This window comes from Mauremys reevesii, linkage group 3, assembly GCF_016161935.1.
Source record: "Mauremys reevesii isolate NIE-2019 linkage group 3, ASM1616193v1, whole genome shotgun sequence".
NCBI lineage: Eukaryota > Metazoa > Chordata > Testudines > Geoemydidae > Mauremys > Mauremys reevesii.
Genome location: NC_052625.1, coordinates 84,116,681 through 84,133,611, shown reverse-complemented (window position 1 = coordinate 84,133,611; position 16,931 = coordinate 84,116,681). Strand labels below are relative to the sequence as shown.

At 43.8% G+C, this 16,931-nt stretch overlaps 1 long non-coding RNA gene across 1 annotated transcript in view; it reads right to left on the bottom strand.

Annotated features, from left to right (window-relative positions):
- Nucleotides 1–11,266: 11,266 nt before the first annotated feature.
- Nucleotides 11,267–16,931, bottom strand: part of LOC120400362 — a 29,882-nt gene continuing 24,217 nt past the window's right edge. The window contains exon 3 of the long non-coding RNA XR_005595773.1: nucleotides 11,267–11,365. This is a non-coding gene — a long non-coding RNA (uncharacterized LOC120400362). The remainder of the gene's footprint in view (nucleotides 11,366–16,931) is intronic.

Sequence of the window (16,931 nt, the reverse complement as noted above, 5' to 3'; positions counted from 1 at the left end):
ACTAAACCCAGGAGCACCGCCAGCTTTTTTGGTGCCCTAGGCGGTGGAAGGTCCTGCCCCCGAAATGCTACCCCCAACAGAGGCGGCGGAAGGTCCCACCCCCGAAATGCTGCCCCCAACAGAGGCAGCGGAAGGTCCCACCCCCGAAATGCCGCTGATGACCGGGGCAGCCGAAGATGCGGTCGGCACCCCCCAAATGTTAGCACCCTAGGCGACTGCCTAGGTCGCCTAATGGGTTGTGCCCGTCCTGACTAAACGCCAATGCAGAGTAAGGAGGGTATTGGGTGTTGTAGAGAATTCCCCTCTTACAGGGAAATCTTTGGTTGCCCCTTTAGTGGAGCAAAGGCTGAGAATCTCCCTCACATTATTCAACTAAACTTCTTATGGAATTTATGCGGATTGCCGTGTCAGCAGGGAAACAGACACACAGCAAATCCAGGGCAAGGTTACAAAACAAACATTTATTTGGCCTCTGCTAAATAGGAGATCAGACGAGATGATTGCAACAGTCCCTTGTGGCTTTAAAAATTTATAAATCTGTTGAGGTTCCAGAGGAGGAGAAACTCCATCCCTACCTTGCTCACATCTGCTTAGTAGAAACTGCTTTTATTCTCAGAGCCAAGATGGAGGCACATAAAATCACAGAAGATGGGCTCTCAAGAGATCACCCCCAAACAATATATGAACAGACTTTTCATTATATCCTCCCATCTAGCAACATGGCTAAGTAATGACTTATACTAATAAAACCCCAAGACTATGAACTACCCCATCCAGGATGCCTACCATGAATTAAGGCACAGAGATGTGTCAAAAGTCCAGTCTCTCTGGAGGGCATCTACGCCCCAGACACACAAAGAGACTTGCAGTATGTAGTTTTCTGCCTGTTTTGCTTGTTTACACTTTCACATTCACTCTCACAGCCATATTCTTCAAACCAGAGATGCCTGTGTGGCATCTAATCCACTGAGACTTTCATGACGTTTTATAATGCAGAGAGTTATCGTACTAGTAAGGGTGGCTACATGTAAACCAACATTTAATAAAAATCCTGTTATTGGGAAAAAAATCTCTATCAGTTCAAAATATTCTATACCTCATTTTCCATTTTGTTTGGCCTGAGATGCAAAGCAGTGATTGAACAAAGTAGCAGACAGTCTTGTTTGCATCTTACAGCCCTGAATTACTACTTCCAAACACCTGCAAGAATAACACATTCACTCTGTTTTCAGGTCAATAAGGGTAAGATCTGAGTCTCCATACAAGTAACAAAAGGAAAAAAATCTGAGTGGGAGAAAAGCCACAATAAACTCATGGGGTATTTTCCATCATGCATGGCTGGCTTTTCAATATTCACACTACATAATATACAGTTACTAGAATTACTGTGTTCTATTCCAAAGAAGCTTCCGGAACCCAAGTTATTTAGTGGAGAGGAATGAATGCTAACCCAATCATTTGAAACATTAGCTAACAATATAAAAGCTTATTCCATCCAAGGGCACATGTGTCCATGGCACATCAGTAATGTTCCTCTCCCTGATGGATTCAGCTTGTTGGGTATATTTATAAAGGCTCTCTTCCCAAGATAATTGGATGGTTTGGGTTTTGGGGAATTTGTGACATTTGAAAAGAATTCTAGCATGGCAGTAAAACACTCTGAAGACTTTGCTTCATAGAAATCCTGGGGAAAATGGACAAAGCTTTTGGAGGAGAAATAAAATCTTCATCCCCAAATGACCAGGGTACCTCTTTGACTAGGCTGTAGTTGTCTACAGTACAAGATAGGGGAATGATTCTCCTGTTCATATACATGTACTTGTGCTAGCTCTCACCAAGTTAGCATGAGTATAAATAGCAATGTAGTCGTGGTAGCATGGGTAGTGGCAGTGGAAGGATGGCTGACCCATGCTGAGTACATACTATCGGTTTCAGGCAGGTTTGTACTCAGCACAGCTCAGCCATGCCTCCACTGTCACTACCGATGCTACGGCAGCTACGTTGTTATTTCTACTCACACTAACTCAATGACAGCTAATGTATGGATACACAAGTCACAGCCCAGCTTATAGTGTAGACATAGGCATGAGGAGAAGTAAAGGATACAGCTATCTGCTCCCACCAATACCCCATGAAGTTGAGGACCACTGGCTCTTTTGTAATGCATAGACCCATTGGCCATGCTCCTGATTTGTCCACAATCCCCATTCTGCTGAAGTTGTAGAGACTGAAATCTCTGTGACTTGCAGAGAAAGTGGCATCACCTTGCATGAGTGTGCTTCTCCCTGCACTGCTGACCTGGAGCTTTTAAGTGGTTTTTTTGGTTGTCTGCAGATGGAAGCTGGAGCCCGAGGTCTTATTACTGCAGTATGGATAGGCTGCTAAAACAGTTCACCACAAACATGGAAGGTCGAGTTTAATAGCTACTTCTACTTGACACAAGCCACGTATATTTCTTTTCTTTCTGGCTTCCCTTGCATATCTACATGTGCATACAGTAGAAGTCAGCATCTAGCAGCAGTTTCTAAATCCTTGATTGGTCTATATTGTGAAAAGGCTAGTCCCACAATTGAAGATTATGAAGAGGGAATCTGCAGAGTGAGCAAAAGCGTAGTAACATTCGCTTGCAGAGAACAGAATAACCACAACTTGTCTGCAAGATTTGAACCCAAAACTTTCAGCACACAATCACATGAGCCTGCTGTTACTTGAGCTAGAAGGGTAACTTCATTTTCAAATGGCAGTAGGAGGCTGTAACCCTCCACGTGGACTAGTCACTAGTGAGCCTTCACAAGTTTGTTACAAAAGCAGAGCAAGTGACTGATTGTACAGATTTAACTCTGAATGACAGTTCTATAAGTGGCCCTGAATCCTTAGGCTTTACTGTATTCTTAGTTGGGACCCATCTTAAAACTTCTAAGTTAAAGCCTTAAGATTTTAAGGCATTTTTCCAAGTGGAGAAATAATTCAAGACAAACATTTATTAACATTTTCCCACAACTTCCTGCCTAAACAGCAGCTCAGATTTGTTATTTTCTCAGGCCAGCCTCTCTTCCCCCCAATATTCATCCCCAGTTCTCAAGCGTGTAGCTGCCAACTCTCAGTTTCAAGGCAAGCCTGTTCAAAGTGTCAGTTGTCAAAAAGAAGTCTCTCTACTGGATCTCTCAGCATCTCTAATTAAATAACCTTCTTTGCAGAGCTTGGCAAGTGAGAGCTACGGAAACATCTTCTTATAGATTATTTATGGGGATTCCTCAGAGAGATACTGCAAGTGCAACGATATCATGGATACAAAGGTTCAATAAAACCTCCATTCATCATCAAGATCAGAGACAGCATCCTGGCAAGTGTAGAACACCAGTAAGTGTTTGCTGCACATTTGAGCCCCTGCTGTAGAAAGGGAAAGAGAGGAAGAGAACTGAAGTGCCTCTACTGCAGAAAGCCTCTCTCTAGAAATGGGGGGGGAGGGGGAGAAAGAGAGAGGCCATTCTCCAATTTCAAATCTTGTCACTTCCTAGTATTAGTATGGATAAAAGTCTTTAAAAAATGGGGGTGATCACAAAAGGCTGTATTATTGCAACTACCACTGGAGTAATCCCAGTGACTTTGTTAACTCTTTACTTGGAGTTACACAATCTGCCTTCCTGCCCCCACCCCTCCCCACACTCCAAGAGTGTCGCCGGAAACTAACATTGGGAGCAAGTAGAAAGCAGGGGGGAGAAAATACTACCAGGATCAGAGTGTCACAAAATAGTCTGAAAGAAAAAGCGCTGACAGCATTGCTAGTAAGTTACAAGTTGTCTCTGCTAGCTTTCTGGGGATGTATGTAGCCCTAATAAAACTCTAATATGCAAAATGTTCAGCGGACACAAGTTCAATAATTTCTCTCAGCCTGGCATAAACAAAGGTGTCTTACGCCAAGTGGACATAACATTGCTGTTATTATTCTAGCTTTAGATTTGACACTAACTTCCTTGCTTTTGAAAACCCGAAAATGCTACCATCTGCTTGCTGAGTGGTACAAAGGGAACAATTTGTCTCCCACTAGAGAACAATGGAGCAGAGCCGATTCTAACTCTGGTATATTTTGCAGTTCAGTCAGCCCATGATTTAATGTTTATGTTAACCAATAATGTGAATTAAACACATGAGATATGATTTTGGTCCAACATGTCCATTGATTACAGCATGCCTTTGAAATTCAGCAGGGTCAGAGCCCTGGTGCCTTTTGCTTCTCCCATGAGATTCTGTTCAGATTTGGCTGAGGTATGAGAGAGATAATAACTTTTTAAGAGTTTATTTCCCTTCTCTCGCTTGTATTACTTGGGAAGATCTTGGCAGCATGCCAAAATAACAACCCCTCATGAATGTTCTGAAGAGCTGAGCCCTGCATTGCTCCCAAGATAGTGGCAGCAGCATATGCTGCACTGGAAACACCTGGGAGCTGCCAGAGTCAGGGGCTCTCTAAAGTAAACTGCCCCAGCAGCGCGCGGCGCGCCGCGCGCCTTCCCGTCCCCGGTCCCACGCGGGTCCTCTTCCCGCTGCTCGGCTCCTGCGCCTGCTGCATGCCTGGCGGCAGGTCCACCGCGGGGGGACGCCCCCCTGCCGCCCCGGGCGGAGCTCAACGGGAGCCGGGGAGAGCCGCGGCCGCCGCGGCGCGCCGCGCCCTCGGCAGGTCTGCTCGTCTCTCGGCCCGGGTCCGCCGGCAGCATGCGGCGCGGAGCGGGCCACCAACAGCCCCCCCCCGCCCCGCGCCGCCTTGGGCCTGCGTGGTGCGCTGCGGGGCTAGAGTAACTGTAGTAGCAGGGTTTAATAGATTCATGGAATATCAGGGTTGGAAGAGACCTCAGGAGGTTATCTAGTCTGACCTGTTGCTCAAAGCAGGACCAATCCCCAGACAGATTTTTTTACCCCACTTCCCTAAATGGCCCCGTCAAGGATTGAGCTCACAATGCTGGGTTCAGGAGGCCAATACTCAAACCACTGAGCTATCCCTCCCTCATAGTGAAAGAGAGCTAGTCTCCCCCTTTGACCACACCCCTGGGACTTGGCACACCTGCCCCAGCTCCTAGTCCCCCCTCTGGGACATTAATGAGGGGCAGAAGTTGTCATCGGGGTTTCCACATGGCCACCAGCAGCCTTTTCTGGGGGAAGCCATATGAGGCAGGAGCTCCCCACTTCCTGGTCACAGGGGAGAGTGCACACCCAGTTGGGCTCCCCCTGACAATCACCAAAACCCAATGTGTGGCACCAGTGACCCATTTCCTCTCCAAGGACAACATCTTTTTCTTGCTACTAACTACTGTAGTTAGTCCTGCAGTTCAAGCTGTAGCAGTCTGTGCTGCAATGTTAGAAGTTCAGGGTTTAAGCCTGAGCATGATGCTTGAGAGAGGAGCCTTACAGTTTAACAATTGTTTTTTAAACCTAGGAGATTTCATGTAAAAAATGACATGAAAAGAACATTACTTAGGTTGCAGAGTCAAGAACTCAAAAGCTAGGAAATGCCACCACTGAGGGTGCCTGTGCAATCTTACCACATTCAAACAAGGGGGCTGAATTATGATACAGGAATTATATGATCACATTCTATTTTCCCACATGATCCCCTGCCTCATTCAGTGCACAGAATGGATGCACAAGGGGGCAGAATTAAGGTCATGTGAGCAACTGTAAGTCTGGCATTCCCCAACTTTCAGGGCTTGACTTTGGCTTCTAAAAAACATTATCTTAATAGAGTGTTTTTAACACAATATGTAGAAAAGGAAGCCCTTACCATGTGGTATTATCATTTCATTAGCATGCGTTTGGAATGAACATATCCCCCAAGTGGCAAATAATACACCATAATGTGGGCCTAATTCTGACCCCCTCCCCCCCCAAGCAGAGAGGTAACTGTGTGTACCTTTGTGTTCCCTGGTATGATCTGGAGCAGGCTGAAGGCTGTACACATTCCACAGATTCCCTTTAAAATAAGGGGTATTCCTAGAAAGTCAACTGACAGCTTTCCAGCAAGTTTAGACTGCTGGACCAGGAGCCAGTATCAGGATCTTGAAAGAGACACATGAGCTAATCACAATTCTGGTATAAACATTTTCGTGGCACTCAAACTGTTATACACTAGACTAGAAGGCATGATTATGACTTTCTAGTGGCTGGCCACAGCACCTATCCACCCTCTTACTTGATCTCCTTTTGCTCAAGTGGTAGAAGTGTGTGTTTTCTGATGCTAAAGGCTCTGGGGTTGATCATTGTGACAACTACTGTTTGTTTGTGCATACAGTTCTGGTTTGTTACAGAAGGAGCTGGTGTTTTGTTTATGTTCCATATGTTGCAGGGGGGAAATGAATTTTTAAAATTGCATGGATACTTTTACTTATCCCTCCACCTGAAAAGCCAAGTTGACTTAGCACTATGAGTTCTGGGAGAGGGAGGAGAATGATGACCATTTTGAGACTTCTAAAAAAAAGAGCTAAAATAGAGTTTTCCATGAATCAGTGTCATGCTTTTAAAGTTCAATATCTTGCAACCTGATAATGCTACAAATGAGCATTGCATCCCATTGGAATGCCGGAGAGGGAATCCTAGTCCTCAGCCTAAGTCTTTTTGCATTTTGTGACCTGTCATTATTGGTGGTATCCCAATTTTTCCTTCTAAGTCCCCACTCCTGCTCCTAGGGAAATTGGTGCCAGTTTTGCTTTGACTTCTTTAGGAGCAGAATTTGGCCTTATGTGCCTGTGCATGCTCCTCTTGTTCTTTCTTAGTGTTCCAGTGACAAGAACTTAGCAAGATTCAAATGGGGACTGTATATTTATAACTAGTGTATCCAAAAAAATTGGAAGGGATATAAAACCTCATGCTTCAGGCCTCAAACCAATCTAACATTTAAGGATTAGGATGAGACATTCCTGTTGGGCAGATTATCCCACATCTGCCTCCTGCCAGGTTTCCTGCACCTTCCTCTAAAGCATCTAGTACTACATCGACTGCGAGAAACAAGATACTGGGTCAGATGGATGCTCAGGTCCGATCCAGTCTGACAATTCCTACATTCAGGCAACTGCAATCTCCACATCTGAAGTGATCCCTTGTGTATGTGTGCATCTTCACCTCTAGGTAGGGTGACGAGATAGTAAGTATGAAAAAATCAGGACACCTTTTTCATAGGGGGACGGGGGTTGGAGGGGGTATAGTTTCCTATATAAGACAAAACCCCTGATATCACAGCAATCCTGATAATATCAGGACATCTGGTCACCCTACCTCTAGGGCACCCCCTCATGCCTAGACACAGCATTGTAGAGGATTCCATCTTTCGCGCATCCCTGGTGGTCACTTCCTTGGCCTGCAATGGCCCTTCTCAGCCTGTGTCTTTTCCCACCTCCCTCTCTGGGTTGTTCTGTGGCTTGGTCCTCCAGCCAAGTCATATAAATGCCTAAATCCCTTCCAGGGTGGCATAAATTGAAATAAAACAAAATCTTCAGACTAATAATACTTCTACCCCATGCAGGCTTCACAGTAGTTCCCTTGCTGGCCCTTCCTCAGAGCTTCCCCTGCAGGAGCCTAACTTACTCCTGTAGTGTTCTTCCTCTAGTGTAGCCAGCCTGTTAACCCTTACCCCAGGGGTCTGAAAGATCTGTCTCCCTCCAAATGAGCTCCCTCAGGCTACTTATACGGCTTAGCTCCACCTCCTCTGGCCAGGAGACAATCGGTTCATCACCTCCCATGTGTGGAGAGCATAGCTAATTGTGTTCTTTCCCTTGCCTTGCCTTGTTAATCGGGGAAGGAACACCACCCAGAACAGTCCCCATTCTCTTAGATCTACTCTACATCGAGCAAATCCAGCTTTCAGGACTACTCATTCTGAAGGGTACCACAGCACTGTGATTTTGTATTTGACATTAACAATATAAGATGGCACATCAACAATCCAATAATGTTTCCTGATAATGACAGCATCAGGATGTACTGACAAATCTTCCACCATTCCTCCCATCCTCAAGCACTAACTTTGCAGATGGCCCTCAAACTCCTAGCACTAACCATGCCAAGCTTTCCCCATTCCAAGGACCAGCACTGATGATCAGTAGGAGATTCCAACAGCAAACACCCAGCTAGCAGCAGATACTTTGACCATCAGTCCTAGCTTTTCCCATCTTTCTGTGATGCATACATTTGAGTATTGCGACAGGGTGTATCCACTCTGAAGTGATGACGCAAGGGTTAAGGAGCTACTGTGGATCCAGAAAGCCATGCCCCCTCGCCTCTGCTGGGCATGCTCCCAGTGGAGGGAGCAGCTCAGCTCAGTCTTGACTGATTGAGGAGGGGAGTAGTTAGGTGCAGCAACCTCCTGACAAGAAGCCACTAAGACTCCAACCTGCTGGGACCAAGCCTTATAGCCAAGCCACGGGAAGCCCTTTAACTGCAGGATCCAAGAGTGGTGGCTTACTGGCACCAGGGCAAGGGGCTCCAGAGACAAACCTGGGAGGAAGCCAGGAGTGATCCCAAGACAGAGCCATGACACCAATTGAGGTATAACAACAGACATAGGAAGTGACCCAGGGAATATGAGTAAGGGCACCAGACCCTAGACCCCATATATGGACTACTGTTTTGAAGAGCCCTGCGTTGGAACCCATGAGAGCGGGGTGGGCCTGAGTTCCCTTCTCCCCCCGACCCCCCAGGTCTGCGATGCTTCTTGTTGGGTGATGTTACTGTGGGCTGTAACCACTAGGCACAGTGACCCTTGGACTCTCGCCATTAGGTGACAGTCTAGAGTATTACCACTAGGCAGTACTGCCAGCTTGGAGCACACAGTCACCCACGGCAAGCATCAGCTAAACAAAATGCGCTTTGGTCTGTTGCAAAGCACATTCTGTGAGACTAGAAATAAGCAAAGTGGCATGGGGGGGCGGCATGATTTTTTATTTTTTTTTTAAGCAAAACTGGGGATTAGGCCATAATTATCTAGGCTTGTTTTATATGATGGATCCATTTCTATCCAAGCAATAGGGTTATTTTTCCTCTGCCACTTGTTTTAACAGGCTTCCATGTCCATGCAAAGTGCCTCAGTCAACTGGCATAGAAACAATAGGAATGGCAAAGAGCACTACAAATAATTTGCACTTCATAATTTGTCTAACTAGTAGAGAGTTTTCATTAAAAACATAATCCGTCTGAGCAGTGATTTATGTTCAGCAAAGTTTTCAGCCTCCAGCTGCTGGATTTGTCACACGTGCTGAGAGTTCACATATCTGTTTCTTTTTTCTCTGAAAGGAGAAAAGAAACAGATTAACACAGCAACAGTTTGTTTAGCTGGAAAGGTCCTTCTCTTCCCCATAAGGCATCAGAATATGCTTCCCTGACTGGTTTGACAGATTGCACCTACCATTTGCCCTAATCATTTGGGGGCAAAACCGCAGTCCAGCATTCAGTTGGAGTAGATGGACTGGGGAGCTGCACAATAGGAAAGGGGTTGAGGCGAATCCCACGAAGACTGCAGAACTGTTCCACAGTCAGTACAGCAGCTGTGAGGCGTCAGTAGCCCCAACCCCACTCTCAAGGCCCTAACAAAGCCTTTCAAGTAGTGGAGGGTCTTCCAGGCTCACCCCATGCAAGGGCAGGTGAGTGTTCCCCTTTCATGCAGTGCAACTGTACTGCTTCCCCCTTCCAGAGAGCTCTCCATTGCTGCAGAGGCAGGATTTGCTCCTTGGTGAATATTTACTTCAGGCTTTTACATTCTAATTGCTATTCCTATTCTGACCACATATTTAGTCATTTTCCTATCTCCAAGTTTTAACCATCAGCGTTGGAGTCATTATTCTCATTCTTTGTAACCCCCAGTTACATTTTACATTTGTGCTTTGAAGCTCCCCCTTGGTTCAGCTTTGCTGTCCCTTTTCTGTGCGTTTCAAATACAAATCAAGGTAAATCCAATCTTATGGAGAATAGGGCAGCTTCAAAACCCACCTCACAGTCCTACGCACGAGCTAAAAGCTCCTCTCACCATGTATCCGCTTACACTCCACAAGAGTGGTCACACGCGAAAGATGAGTCGAGCCAAAGCCAGAGCACTTTGCACGCCTCTTTAGCAAAACAAAGTTACTGCAGAATCTGGATAGGAAGTTAAAGCAACTCTAAGTTATCAGACGCAATCTGCACCACAGCATGACATTATATAAACTTTTCAGTGGATGTCTCAGCATAGGAGCCATCTGCAAACAATGGGAAAGAGATGTCTCATGTCTGATTGCAAAGGGTTATGAGAATTTTACTGCCTATTTCCTTACAATCCTGCCTTGCCCTACAGATTTTGTCAGAGGGTCAGTAGAGCAGTGTTTCTGATCTTCCTCAGCACAGGACCAAGTTCTGATCTCATTTACATATGGCTGTAAAGTTCCTCCATTGAGGTCACTCCAAGTTTACTGGTATAAATGAGATAAGAATCTGGCCCATAATAGCCACTGTTTTATGTGGTTTCTTTTTAAAAAAAAAAAAGCTCTTCAATAGGCGTTTCTAGCTACAGTCACAGCTAATCACCACAAACATTCTTCTCTCATGACTGGTATATATTAGTTTATGCAGTTCATTTGTGTAGTAATGTTTTGAGGATTCTAGCCCTTCCATCTTTTTATTACAAAGAGGAGGAAAGCCCCAGTGGCTGGATTTCTAAGGGGGTGCATAATTTTATTACTGCTAGTAATATATTTCAGCTACAAATGAAATAGGCAGATTAGCCAAGACTCCTGTCTGAAGTAGGAGTATCCTGCATTTGAGACCATTCTCCTGCTCCCCTAAATGTTCCTTGCTCTGTTTAACACATCAACACTCCCCTGGTGAGTACACAGCCTCCACGCCAGCTACTGTAGCACTGAGAGATCCTATGACTAGACTGACAGAGGGCAGCAAGTGGGCTGGTTCTTTCCAAGTGGTTAGTGCTCCCATGCCACCTGCAAGACTGGAAGGAGGTGGGAAATGGGGGAGATGGACAGATTAGGAGGAGACAAAGCAAAGTGGGAGAAACAAAATCCAGCTCCTGACCAAGTCCTGTCACTCTCCATCCTCCGGCTGGAACTTGGCACCTCGGGAAGGATAACCAACCTTGATGCTTCAGAGTATACGTTGATTGGCACCAAGATGTCAGGAAGGGATTTGCTACTGCATACAGCTGTTGTACAATGGTTTGTTATTGATCTGGTTTATTAGGGATTTGTTTGTTTCTTCCTCTGAAACATCACATAACAGCAACTGTTTAAAACAGAATACCAGAGTAAAGAGATCATAATGGAGGAGGGAAATTCTGATGTCTTTGACGTCAGGGTCAATCCAGAATCACGCCATTGACTTCAGTGGAGTTCCTGTTGCATAGCTGTTGGCAGAGTTATGACAAGTCAGGCATTTCTGTGTCTCAGACTTTAGCAAGGCATGCACTGCACACACAGTTCTTTGGCACAATACATTTACTCCATTCTCCCTTTCAGGGTTCACTAAATGTTAAGCAATTTTAAAATACTGTTTAAAATCTTGCTCATATAAGAACATAAGAATGTCCCTACTGGGTCAGACCAAAGGTCCATCTAGCCCAGCATCCTGTCTTCCAACAATGGCCAGTGCCAGGTGCCCCAGAAAGAATGAACAGAACAGGAAATCATGAAGTGATCCATCCGCTGTCGCTCATTCCCAGCTTCTGGCAAGCAGAAGTTAGAGACACTATTCCTGCCCATCCTGGCTAATAGCCATTGATGGACCTATCCTCCATGAATTTATCTAGTTCTTTTTTGAACCCTGTTATGGTCTTGGGCTTCACAGCGTCCTCTGACAAAGAGTTCCACAAGTTGACTGTGTGTTGTGTGAAGAAATACTTCCTTTTATTTGTTTTAAACCTGCTGCCTATTAATTTCATTTGTTGACCTCTAGTTCTCGTGTTATGGGAAGTAGTAAACAATACTTCCTTATCTACTTTCTCTACACTGGTCATGATTTTATAGACCTCAATCATATCTCCCTTTAGCAGTCTCTTTTCCAAGTGGAAAAGTCCCAGTCTTATTAATCTCTCCTCATACAGAAACTGTTCCATACCCCTAATCATTTTTGTTGCCCTTTTCTGAACCTTTTCCAATATATCTTTTTTGAGATGGGACGACCACATCTGCACACAGTATTCAAAATGTGGGTGTACCATGGATTTATATAGCGGCAATATGATATTTTCTGTCCTATTATCTATCCCTTTCTTAATTATTCCCAGCATTGTTTGCTTTTTTGACTGCAGCTGCACATTGAGTGGATGTTTTCAGAGAACTATCCACAATGACTCCAAGATCTTTCTTGAGTGGTAACAGCTAATTTAGACCCCATCATTTTATATGTATAGTTGGAATTATGTTTTCCAATGTGCATTACTTTGCATTTATCAACATTAAATTTCATCTGCCATTTTGTTGCCCGGTCACCCAGTTTTGAGAGATCCTTTTGTAGCTCTTTGCATTCTTCCTGGATCTTAACTATCTTTAGTAATTTTGTATCATCTGCAAATTTTGCTACCTCACTGTTTACCCCTTTTTCCAGATCATTTATTAACATGTTGAATAGGACTGGTCCCAGAACAGACCCCTGGGGGACACCACTATTTACCTCTCTCCATTCTGAAAACTGACCATTTATATCTACCCTTTGTTTCCTATCTTTTAACCAGTTACCAATCCATGAGAGCACTTTCCCTCTTATCCCGTGGCAGCTTACTTTGCGTAAGAGCCTTTGGTGAGGGACCTTGTCAAAGGCTTTCTGAAAATCTAAGTACATTATATCCACTGGATCCCCTGGGTCCATATGCTTGTTGACCCCCTCAAAGAATTCAAGTAGATTGGTGAGGCATGATTTCCCTTTATTAACACCATGTTGACTCTTCCTCAACAAATTATGTTAATCTATATGTCTGATAATATTGTTCTTTATTATATTTCAACCAGTTTGCCAGGTACTGAAGTCAGGCTTACAGGCCTATAATTGCCGAGATCACCTCTGGAGCCCTTTTTAAAAATTGGTGTCACATTAGCTATCCTCCAGTTGGTGCCTTATTTTTAATAAAGTCTACAAGATATCATGTTACACCAGACTGCCACATTGGAGACATGTTGTCTATGGCAGTGTGTTGGGGTAATATTAATACACTTGAGAGATGCCTGAACTCTGGTCCCACCCAAAGAGCTTTCATTATAAGGTGTAATATTATTTTTCTTTACTTCTTCCCATAGCATGAAATCCAGTTACAGCTCAAGTAACATTTAAGATTACAACAGGGCCTTTAAAACTTTATTCTCTTCCAGAAAAGAGAGAGGGTTGTTCATTCAAAATCCTCAGTCAATAGCAAGGTAGGCCTCTCAAAGCCTACCATGCTGCTATCTATTATAGATGGACAATGAAGCAATGTTTAAGGCTTAATCACAGACATTTGTCAAATCAGAAAATGTTAATTGGCTTGGTTCTGTTTGGGACTCAAAAATTTCTATTGGTAGTCCAGAAGACTCTGTTGTTCAACTAGCAAGCTCTGCCAACCCACTGAAAACACCTCAATCTTTGTTTCTAGCATGCATGGGGAAAAAACATCCAAAAGACAGTGACAATCTTCTGTTCCTCATTCTGCCAGGGTGGTAAAACCACCTTGGGGACTGAATTTATGATAATTTCTTATGTCAATATTTATTTTTTTACAATAGCTCCAAGAGGCACCATCTAAGAGAGGACTTGCCCACAAATCATCCTTCATCTCTGAAGGGCCATGGTCAGGAATATTTGTTAGAGAAAATTTCAAGTACTGTATATGTTAATAGGAAACTTGAGAAATTACTGCATGTTTATTAGAAGATTATTGAAAGTCACCAGGTAACAATCAGAGGGCGTTCTAAAGCATGCTTATGCAAAAATGTCAGATTTAGATCTTGAAGGAATGTTTATTGGCCACTGCAATGACGTTCTTTTCAGGTGCTGAGTATAACACCAGTAAGGCGTGTTCCCTGACAATCATTTTCTTAATTCTAATGGCTGCCTTCATTTTCTACCCAGACAGGCAGATCAAACACTAGAATACCATTACAACTCCCTCTGTGCAGGTTCCTGTCCATCGTACACTTCCCTCTGAGTCTGGGACCCTCCTAATCTATGGAACTGTCATACATCAGGAGTAGCAAAGACAATTCATTTCAACTCTTTCGCTAGAGGGTGGATTACCCAGATTCAATCTTTTTCCCATTCTCACTGCTGCAGAATTTGCTTTATCCATCCCAAGAGAGTTGGGGCACAGTGTGGCCAGATGTTGAAATGAAGCTATCAGATGTTGACAGCTCAAGCAGCACTTCCCCTAGGTGTCTGTTTTCTCTTCCAGAAACTCTCATCCCTTCCTGCATGCCATGAAGTAAAATACCAGTTACAGTCCTAAAGAACAGAAGCTGTAATGGAGAGAAGCTCTCTTCCCTCCTCTTGCAGTGAATCGGATTTTAATATCTTTTTCTCTCTTTTTTTGTAATGTGGAATTTCACAGAAGGTCTAGGCTTGGGCATCTCAATCATTTCTTCAGCTCTCCTATGCCTCCAAATGGTACCATGTGGAAACTACAGACAGTTTCCTTCACACTCTTAGCTCAGAGTTTTCAAAAACTTAAGATTAAAAGAAAAGTGAAAACACTCAGACTAACCCCAAAGCAAAACTACAGAAATAGATAGATATTAGCTGAAATATATGCATATAAAGCAGTGTGTCCAATTAACCACAGTGGCCAATTTGATTACACAGTCTTCAAAAACAAGTACAGGACTAAGAACTTGAGTGTGTTTATTCCTTTGTGATTCATGAATCTGTTAAACTCTGTGAAAGGCCAGCCAAGGAAGCTGTCTTCCCTTCTGCTTCATTCCACTGGCCATAAACAATTCCAATTGATGTTCGTAAATGATACAAATAAAGGGAGTTTGATCTGCTTTCATAGGAAGATTACCAGTGTTTCATCACCCATCACCCTAACTCCTTGGTCCCTGTCCTTGAGTTCATAAACTCACCATAGTTTTTTCCATTGATACAGCAGAGTATTTTAATGTACATTAATATAAATATTTAAAAATTAAACTTGAGGACCAAAAAATAGAACTCTGAATATGGAAGGAATTTTAATGATTCTTCAGCCAAATAAGGTGTGGTCCCCTTAAAGTAGCCAGGGGACTATAATTTCATCACTTCCCCCACCCAGAATACTGAGATTCCAGGAACTCTATGGATTGTAACTACAAACATGCCCCACTACCCAAACTAAAAAAAGAAACATGACCTGTGTTAGAGGAGCAGGGAACCTCTAACTGGATCAGATCCTCAGTTGGTGTAAATCAAGGCATGCTTACTAATTTGAACCAGCTGAGGATACAGCCCACTGTCATTAACTGCAGACCCTTTGCTTTTAAAGGAAAGCTTATATTTTAAATACTGATCTTTTCAACAGCAATAAAAAGCAAATGTGGCTGCTCCACTGTAGGTTGAATGTTTGAAACAAACACTTCACAAGCTATTCTTGTTGCTGATGGAAATTTCATTAAGAAATTTGCAGCTGATTTCAGCTAATTAATAGAGTCAGGAATTTCACAGTTTGCATGCATACAAAAAAGAATGAAGTTCAATGAGTAAATATTATTTGCATAGCTCCAGTTAATTACACAGATTAAAGAACTTCACAGCTCCTGATGCCTGCAGTTCAAGGAGAGATAGCAGAAACGATAAGCTGGCCATACTTGCTTGCTTAGGTATTTGCTTTTCTATCAACCCTCTATTTTTCATAGGAAATGTCTAGTGTAAGGACCACAGGCCGAGCTGTTATGAAAAAAGAGGGTGGAAATGTGTCATAAGAATTTGTGAACGAGTCCGTTTCTCAGATACATTTCAAAGTTTGAAACACGTTGAGCAGCTCTAACCACAGTTCAAACCTGGGGACTAGATTCTATCCCAGATGTGCTTAGAGTGATGATGGAAAGAAAAAGGCAGAGCAGACTGCTCTCCCCATCTCTGCCCTGAGAAAATAAGCAGGACAGAATCTCTCCACAGTGCTCAAGAATGATCTAGAAGACAAGGCCAACAAATGTGCTTTCCCGGTAGCCATCTCTGCCAGGGGGTATGGATTACTGGCTAGAAACCAAATTAATCCCAGTTTGCACAAATGCTGCAGTCAACAGCATATAGCTCCCGCTTAGAGTATCAGCAGAGTGAGTCTCCACTTTTATTTCCCCTATTCCCGCACAATGGGCTCTTGTCCTGGCCTGTAGGATTCCTGCAAGAGAGAACAGATGCAATTGCTAGAGACTATGCTCCCACTTGCAGTGCCAATTAGGAAAGGATTTGGCTCTTTGACTTGCATTTCCCGGGGTTACAAGGCCATCAGTTTGCAGCCCCAACCTCTAGTTGTAATGGAAGGCAATGTTCTTTAATACCTTCCCTTCTCTAAAATAAATACCGTCTCCTGCAACTTGCATCCACATCTTGATATTGGCACATCTTGGACACTACATGCACTTTCACTGTTGGCTGTGACCTCGGGGTACCTGCTGCAAAGCCTTAAAACAGCAGCTTGGGCTGCATTTGACAGAATAACTCTTACAACCAATACAGTAAATGGACATACTCATTGACTGTTAAAATTCAAGCATAGATTGAACAAACTCTGAGCAATAACCAGCACATTTCTGTTTCAAGAAATCCAGTAAATAGGCAACTGATGGCACCAGTCAGTGCTTAAAGAGACTGATTTTAAATTAACACAAATCTAACCCATGTCTGTACAGTGGTGAGGTCATCTGCCCCCACAACACATTCTATCCCTCACTTCCCATTGCTTACATCAGAAAACCAGGGATTGGACCATGAGGGGTGCACCTCACCCAAACTCTCTCCCTCCCCCCCAGCAA